This window comes from Coenobita brevimanus, chromosome 102 (genome assembly GCF_032717465.1).
Source record: "Coenobita brevimanus isolate Jiangsu-jjx chromosome 102, ASM3271746v2, whole genome shotgun sequence".
In the NCBI taxonomy this organism is placed as follows: Eukaryota; Metazoa; Arthropoda; class Malacostraca; order Decapoda; family Coenobitidae; genus Coenobita; species Coenobita brevimanus.
Window position 1 is genome coordinate 15071052 of NC_137055.1, and position 8747 is coordinate 15079798.

Below are 8747 nucleotides of genomic sequence, written 5' to 3' on the forward strand. Positions count from 1 at the left end.
CACATGCGCAACCCCCATGTACCCTTTCATATTTTTGAGCTGTATCACCGTGAACCGCCTGACCATTTTAGTCCCTTCCCAAGACTACAATCTCATCATCCTCCATACTGCTTACCACAAATATCATGTTATCCCAGAATCTATCTTTTCTGCATCATCCAAACAGCCTGTGGAGCATACACCGCTACAAATTAAATAATGAGTTTACTAAACAATATTTTCCCTGAAATAATCCTTTCATTCATACTCATTACATTCATGACACATTGCACCCACTTTCCCTCAACCAGCACTCCCATACCACCATATCCATCTACACATTCCTGCCAAAACAGCTTATACCTAAAATTGCTCCCAGCAATCATTCTAGCTGATTTTTCCCAATACCTAACTTCCTGCACGGAAATAATATCCACCCACCTCCTGCTCATAGTCCCTACTACTTCCCCCGGTATACCCTTCAAACTACCCACATTCCCTGATGCCACTCTGAATCTGGGTGACTTTATTTCCTCAGGCTTACTTTTATTAGCTACTGATTTTTCTTCTCAATTTTTGACAGGAGTCTGTAAAATAAAGGGGTAGACAGATCACAGGCCCCATCCACTCACACAGTCCAAGTTCAGGCATGAGACCTGGGACCCAAAGCCCACCCGTCGTGGCCAGAGGTTGTTGCAATGGCCCTGAGGCACCTTGCCAGGGCAGGAACACTCTCTTGGGGCGCTACTCCCAGGTTCAGGCCCCCCGTCTCTATAGGGAGAAAGTGGTAGCCTGGGAAATGCAATGCCCTGTACCCTCTGGCACAGATTCAAGCCCCATCCCATCCTAGTCCCCAAAACCATGCTAGGAGAGCCTGTGCTACGCTTCCTCTCAGGTCCACTAAGAGGTAACAGGGGAAAAGTTTTCTGGTCGCGTGTCCTTATTGGCATCAACCTCTGTGACATTATGGGGTACCAGTATGTTGTGTGGTATGTAAAGTGCATCTACAGTAGTGCATGAGATCATCAGTGGAAAGTGTCTGGAAGAGTATGCTGGCCTATTCTCTGTGTTAGTCACACTGAAAAGGTCAGCAAAGGAGGATGGTCAGTATATCCTGATGGCTAGTGAAACAGAGGCTCCAGCTCTCCCTATCACCAGCATTCTCATCCTCCCTGGAAGTACCAACTTGATTGGCTGGCATTACAGTCTACTCCCTCACATATAAAGTTGCTCGATAAAGTGTAGCAGTGCTTGATACTGATCCTAGTGCCTTTTCTGTTACACCTTTAATGTACGGTAGCCAATAATTTATTTCCTGGTGATTTTTTTTTCCCCTAACCCTGGAAATGGCCAGAATTAGTGAATACCTATCAAGTCAGTCTCTCCAGGAGGTCAGTGTCCAGTAAGCTACTTGCAGACACAATGTCTGTCTTGAATCATCCCACAAGACATCTGAAGTCACCTCACGTTCAGGGTGATTTTGGATGTGTTATGCTATTGGAAATATTTGAGCTTGGGAAAATGATATGGTTATGATGTGAGATGCCACTGGTCTATCTACCTATTGCATATATACAATATTTATCAGCCTGTTACATGTAGATTCTCACGAAATTCTTCAGAAGTATCTAAAGTCACCTCTGTACTATATTAAGGTACCTAACTTGTCTCTTAAATTTTTTTAGATATTTTCTATCATTCTCTCGAAATAATAGGGTACTTTAGCAAAAACATGCGGGGATAAAACAGAGACTGACATTACAGATTGGCCTGGGAGGAAGGTACAGTCCCGGAGGATTGGAAGTCAGGTATAATTATTCCCTTGTACAAAGGAAAAGGGGAAAAAGAAGTCTGTGGTAGTCATAGGGGCATTTGTCTTCTTAGTATAATAGGAAAAGTGTATGGTAGGATACACGTACTTATTGACAGAGTTAGAGAAAGTACAGAGAAATGAGTTGGAGAAGAACAGGGAAGCTTTAGGAAGAGAAGAGGTTGTGTAGATCAGATATTCATTCTTAGATCTTTAGTGGAAAAGTTTCTAGAGAAGGGAAAGAAGCTGTATGCGGCTTTCATGGATCTGGAGAAAGCATATGACAGGATGGATAGACAAGAATTGTGGAAAGTGTTAAGAATATATGGAGTAGATGGGAAGTTGTTGAATGCTGTGAAGAGTATGTACGATGGTGCGAAGGCTGCAGTGCGTGTGGATGGTGAACTAAGTGAATTTTTCTCTTTGAAAGTTGGTTTGAAACAGGGATGTGTCATGTCTCCATAGTTGTTCAATCTGTACATGGATGGGGTAATAAAAGAGGTACAAGGTAGGGTAATGGATGTTGGAGTGGCCCTGGTGAGAGAGGATAGTGTTTGGAAACTCCCTGTACTGTTGTTTGCAGATGATACTGTGTTGTTGAGTGAAGACGAAGAGGAGCTGCAAGGCTTGGTGGATGGGTTTGAGAGAGTGTGTAAGAAACAGAATCTAAAGGTGAATGTAGGGAAGAGTAAAGTGATGGTCTCTGAGAGAGGTGAAGTCAGTGAATGTACAGCGAGGTTGGATGGTGAGGAATTGGAAAATGTGAGTACATTTAAGTGCTTGGGTAGTGTGATGAGTAAGGATGGAGGTTTGGAGGGTGAAGTGCTTGAAAGGGTACAGCAGGGAAGAAAGGTTGCTGGTTCTTTGAAAGCAGTGATAAGAAACAGGGAAGTGAGCATGGAAGTGAAAAAGTTACTACATGACAGTATTGTGATACCAACTCTAACGTACGGAAGTGAAGCTTGGACGTTGTTGGAAGGACACAAGTCAAGAGTGAGAGAAGTGGAAATGAGTTATTTAAGAGGAGCCTGTGGAGTCACATGGAGAGACAGGCTGACGAATGAGGATATAAAGGAGCGTTGTGGTGTTGATGTGGATGTGATAGGAAGCATTAGGAGGAACACACTGAGGTGGTTTGGCCATGTGGAGAGGATGGAGGGTGAAAGACTGATGAAGAGAGTGTATGTGAGTGAGGTGGGGGGGGGAAGAGGGAGGGGGAGGCCGAGGATGAGATGGAGGGATGGGGTGGAGAGGTATATGAGAGAGGGGGGTGTGAGTTGGGAGCAGGGCAGTGAAATGGCAGGGGACAGGGCGACTTGGAGGCGATTTGTTTGTGGCCACCCCAAACGGGATTGAGGCGTCTGGCAATAGATAGATAGATAGATAGACATTACAGTAAGAACTCGTTACTGTACAATGGACTATCTATCTATTGCTAGACGCCATAATCCCTTACAAGGTGGCCATTGACTTTGAGTTATTGGTTTTATGGGGAGGGACACTAACCCTCCACCAACCCACTTGTTGACACATAGGGAGCACATATGGGTTGGTTTTATGGTTACCACCCAGCGCTGTACATGGTTTCTTGGCTTACAGGAAACCATTTGGCTTGTCACTCAATGTAAACCCACCCGTAAAGGAAAGAAGAGCAATAAGAAGTGACAGGAAAGAGGGGAGATATAGGAAGAGAAGAGGGCAGGCACAGAAAAAGAATGATAAAGGATAAGGAAGAAGTAGGCAGCACTACATCAAGTGAGTGGATGATGGTAACTCGGGGAAAAAGCAGATGGTCTACCCAACCGTTATACCGTAAGATGTTCGATGGGGACCTGCTATACCAGATCTAGAGTTGGTACCGATATGTAGGCTACAGTACAGTATATGAAAAACAGCCTGGTAGGCACCCCATGGAAGATCAGCAAAAGATGGATTTGACCTGTGTTCCTTGTTATACAAAAGCAATAAGCAATAAAAAACTAATGCTGGTCCACACTTCAAGGGATAATAACTAAAAATACATCAAGAGGCAATACTTGGTCTGGGTTCAGCACAGTACTTAACCTGCCAAGTCCTGTCAACGTAGATACAGGTGGACGTTTTGTCACTGTGACTCCTGACAACGTGTTTTCCCGTTTTGCAATTGCGAGGTCTGTCATTTGCACAATTTTCAAGTTTCGTGGGTGATTTTTGGTAGGCATATGTGGGAGACCTTCCTCTACCTGTCGCCAGGTGGCGACGCTGCCTGGGCTTGCGCTACCCCCCCCCATGCCATTTTCTCGGCAACTTACCTGTTAGCAGTGACCTGGCAAGTAAAGACATGTCACGCTACAGTCTCTCCGACGACAAAATTCAGAAAGAGATTCCCGATGTGGAGGACAAATGTTATATGGCGTTAGAGGAAGAAATGTGCAGAGGTGATGAGGAGGTAATGTCGCCAAGGAAGGTGCAGTGTGTTGATGTGTTTGGTGAGTAAAACAACACTTATATTGCCTATATTATTGTGTGAAAACCAATATACTCTTGTACTACATATAAATTTGTACCAGGTAAATAAATATCTACGGTACCTATTCTGAGTGGTTTGGAATGGTTACCCCTTCCATAGAAAATGTCTTCTCTGGAGCGCGGCACCAGAGAACACGGTACCAGGTGAGGGAGGGTCACCTGTACAGGGCTTTTAGAACCTCAGGTGAGCATTTTCTCTCTGAATTTTTGATGTTTCTATTAAAAGGTGGAGATTTTAGGGAAAAAAAAAAAAAAAAAACTTCGAAAATCAGCCAGGATTGAGAGGGGAGGGGGTCACTGGTGAAAAATCTGCCAGGACGTGGCAGGTTAACAAATTTGTCCAGTAGGTTGCCAGATGCACTCCCAACACCAGACCTTGGTTCAGTACGGTATACAACAAAAGTTGTCTGATAGGGTCAAGGGGCCATTATGTCTGCAGTCAGGTGTAAAGGATTACATTAAACCGAGGACCCACTTTATTTCACTGGTAGAAACTTAACAAGATTTTTATATTATATTCCCCCACTGACTATTACAGAAAAGAGCTATGGTTTTCCTATTTATAAAATGCTAGCTAATCACAATATACCGGTATATATGGAATGTGCTGAAAAAGTTGGAAATTCACAATTCTGACATTATCAACTGCAGAAAATAATAGTGTAGACACACAAACAGCACAGCAGCTGCTATGCAAATCAAGTCTACACTTGCAGAAGCCAACCTAACCATGAAAACAGCATCCTACAGTCCAGATCTTGGTTGCCATTTAGCCTCCCCTCAGTCACTTAGCTAAATTTAGGTGGCATCTATTTTACTTCTGCTGTTACCAGACTATCTTATTCCATTAAAGAAAGGCCCCTCATGTAGCTCAAAAAGTCTTATTATCAGCTAGAAAAAAAAAAAAAAATTGTTAATGATGATTTGAATTTTAAAAAGTCCACACTTATTGGGTTAACTTCCTTCAGCCTTATCCTTCGCACCTAGATTATTTGTATGGACAGTCACCTATTTTAGTCCCTATTTTAAACTATTTAACCAGAAATTACACCATAATAATACTATAATTATTATTCTTGTACCGTACACAGTACTTCTAACAAGAGAATAGTATGCAGGATTTGGGAGAGCTTACTACAGTAACTGTAACTGTGTAGTGCCAAGTACTAGTGTAAGTTGGTGTGAGCTAGTATTGTAAGTGTAATCTTAAGCTTAAGTATGGTTGTTAGGTATAGCTCATTATTTAACCGTTAAGATCTATATTCAATTTTAGTCTTAGTTGATATTCATAATCTGAACATGATTCTGCAATTGTTCTGGTGTGGATATGACTAATGTTTATACATATGAACCAGCTGTTATTAACAAAGACGTAAAACCGCGGAAATTTTAGTAGGAATTAATAATTGCGAATGTCATCCTCCGTATTTTGATCTAGAGATTTATATGTCACTGTTAATAGTATTCCCCTTTTTGAACTATGCAGTGGAGAATTGAGAGTTATCTGAGATATGATTGAGGAGAGTCATTGATGAAGCGCGAAATTCATGTTATTGGAGTTGCGTTTGCAGTCACGTAGGCATAAACCGATGTGGGTAATAAAACTGTTTGAATTCCTAATTAATTTGGCTTCATTATGATTAAAGTTCCTGTACGCTCATGACAAAAATTTCAACATCGTAAGTCACTTTTCTGCATGTGCTGAGTGCAAACTTATCTTTTGTGTTCTTTGAAGATCCTAGAGAATCGATAACAGTATAAAATAATCAGTTAAGGTTTTAGCCAATTCCCAAATACTGTTTGTGATGCTTATAAAAAGGCAGGGGGACAGCACAACCGCCAGCTCCTCCTCATTGCAGGTTAGTGCCCAAACTCTCTCACCTCCCCCCCCCTTTTCTCCCTCATGTATTAAGTAATCGTATACATTCATGAGTTAGAGTGGTAATATTGTCCCTCATCCCTCTTGTACTGCATAATGAGATCGCTGTTCCTCTCCATGTCGTTCACAGACGGGAGTTATGGAGGTCCGTGGCTCGCATTCCAAGGATTCGAGCGTTCTAGCCACGACCTAACCTCAAACACACTAAATCATCCCCCCCCCCCCTTTTTAGGTCATGGAATTAAAGAAAATATCGGCTGGTCCATTTGATTACGGTCCATGTGATTACTGGTTCCTTTGATTATTGTGTCTAGTTTGTACAAGATTCTTCAAATATCATGTATTTAAGTCTTAGAGAATATTCTTTGGTGATAAACTTTAGGCTCCTTCCCAACGAGTCCATCAGAGACCACGGGACTATATTCATACGTATCAGTATTCTTGGGATATTCATCTAGTGTGTAAAGATAATTCTGGAGTTATACTGTAAATCCTCATTATTGAATATTAATTTAGTTCGTGAAGATTCATATTTCTGAAAAGTGTAACAGTATTCTTTGAATAGTCTGTTTGAGAAGTGTGGCAACCATCATCCACTCACTTGATGTAATGCTGCCTACTTCTTCCTTAGCCTTTATCATTCTTTTTCTGTGCCTGCCCTCCTCTCTTCCTATTTCTCCCATCTTTCCAGTCATTTCTTATTGCTTTTCTTTCCTTTACAGGTGGCTTTACATTGAGTGACATGCCAAATGGTTTCCTGTAAGCCAAGAAACCATTTACAATGCTGGGTGGTAACCATATAACCAAATCATATGTGCTCCCTTCATGTCAACAAGTGGGTTGGTGGAGGGTTAGTGCCCCTCCACGTAAAACAAATAACTCAAAGTAAAATGGCCACCCCTTGCGGGATTGTGGCGTCTGGCAGTAGATAGAAGATTCATATCTCTGTTGATATAGATCCTCATTATATTTTGTTTTGTATCATTCCCAGTTTGAAGAGTAATCTGTATCTCAGTTCTTAATATATAGTAAATCTTAGGTTAAGTCATTTTGAGTTTGAATTTAGTTATCCTTCAAGGAGTGGTACAGACGAGGTTGAGTGGCCTGCAAGGTGTGCTAATATCTAGCTACTCATGTCCTCTCTGATGAGATCACACTACCTCATTTCTCGTAAAGCCATACATTCTCAAATAAGATCACGCTACCCTATTTTTCTATAATCTCTAAAGTTCTCGGCATTACACTGGAAGTATCTAAATTTTGATCATTACACTGGTGACTAATTCTCAGCATCATATTAGAGGTGGCAAAAACTTTTTTGCGTTACAACTGATTGTACCTTAAGTATAGTATTACGCTTCAGCATACAGACATATTGCTTAGGTTAATCAACAATGACACTTTGAAAAAAGAATCTCAAACACAAAATGCACTATGACGTATCACGTCAAGAAGAATTTCACACCCATAAGCAGATCTATCTATTGCTACATGCCATGGTCCCACAAAGGGTGGCCATTTGTCTGGCATTAACCTTCCACCAACCCATTTGCTGATGTGTGGGAACACACATATGGGTTGGTAATATGGTTACAACCCAACAGTGCAAATGGTTTCCTGGCCTATAGGGCACCAGTAGGCTTGTCACACAATGTAAAGCCACCGGAAAGGGAAAGAAGTGTAATAAAGTGAAGAGGAGGATGAGTGAAATACGAAGGGAGGGCAGACACTGAAAAAGAATGATAAAGGTGAAGGAAAAGGAACTTCTGTAAAGTCTATCAATAAATGTAATCGATACTTTTATAGCCTGACAGATGATAGCAGTGGGAAAAGTAAATGGACACTGCTTTCGCTAATGGTGAGGGGGAGGATTCAATTGGCACCTGTGCCCCATCCCCTCCCTGGCAATCTTACGCCGCTGGCCACACCTATGTACGGTGTGGCGGTACACGGAAAAAATAAATAAATTCGTTGTAAGTTGTAGTGATTTCTGTTCTAGCAATCATATCATGGACTGGCAAACTGCTGGGTCAGTATGGCTAACTTACCGGGTAATTTTTGGAGATCTTTTCTCACGAGGTAAATATGAGGCTGCTTAAATCAGCTTTCAGGAATGTAAGGGATACCACATGAGCACATTTGACTACTAAACCAGGCAAATTAACTTTGCTGTCTTGGCCTGAAGCAGTCTTGATGGGCAACTACGCAAACGAAATATGGAAACAATCAGGGCAATGATGTAGAATCCACCGCGAACACTCAGGTGGCCCAAACCACAACAACCTTGTGAGCTGCAGACGATTCACAGCTGACTAGAGGACGTGCTGGGAAGGTTCGACAGACTACATCAATGACGAACCTCTTTTTTCGCTTCCAATTTCAAGTGTGTTCAGTTCGAAGAGTAGGCTGATTTTATTTGGCTTATTCTATTAGCTAAATCATACAATATGAAGATCCATATGAAATGTCATGAGGCCGGTGGGGAGAACGAAATTAAACAAATGGCGAACTGAACACGGTCGGAATTTTCAGGGATGACATGTAAGTCTCGTTATCCCTTATTTACTGTTG

The 8747-nt window shown here is 41.9% G+C and overlaps 1 protein-coding gene across 1 annotated transcript in view; it reads right to left on the bottom strand.

The window, feature by feature from the left end:
* The window catches only part of LOC145415296 (mitochondrial outer membrane protein SLC25A46-like), a 232621-nt gene extending 224132 nt beyond the window's left edge, over positions 1–8489 (bottom strand). The window contains exon 1 of the mRNA XM_080284571.1: positions 8225–8489. The gene's annotated coding sequence lies outside the window, so the exon portion shown is untranslated. The remainder of the gene's footprint in view (positions 1–8224) is intronic.
* Between the last annotated feature and the right edge of the window lie 258 nt (positions 8490–8747).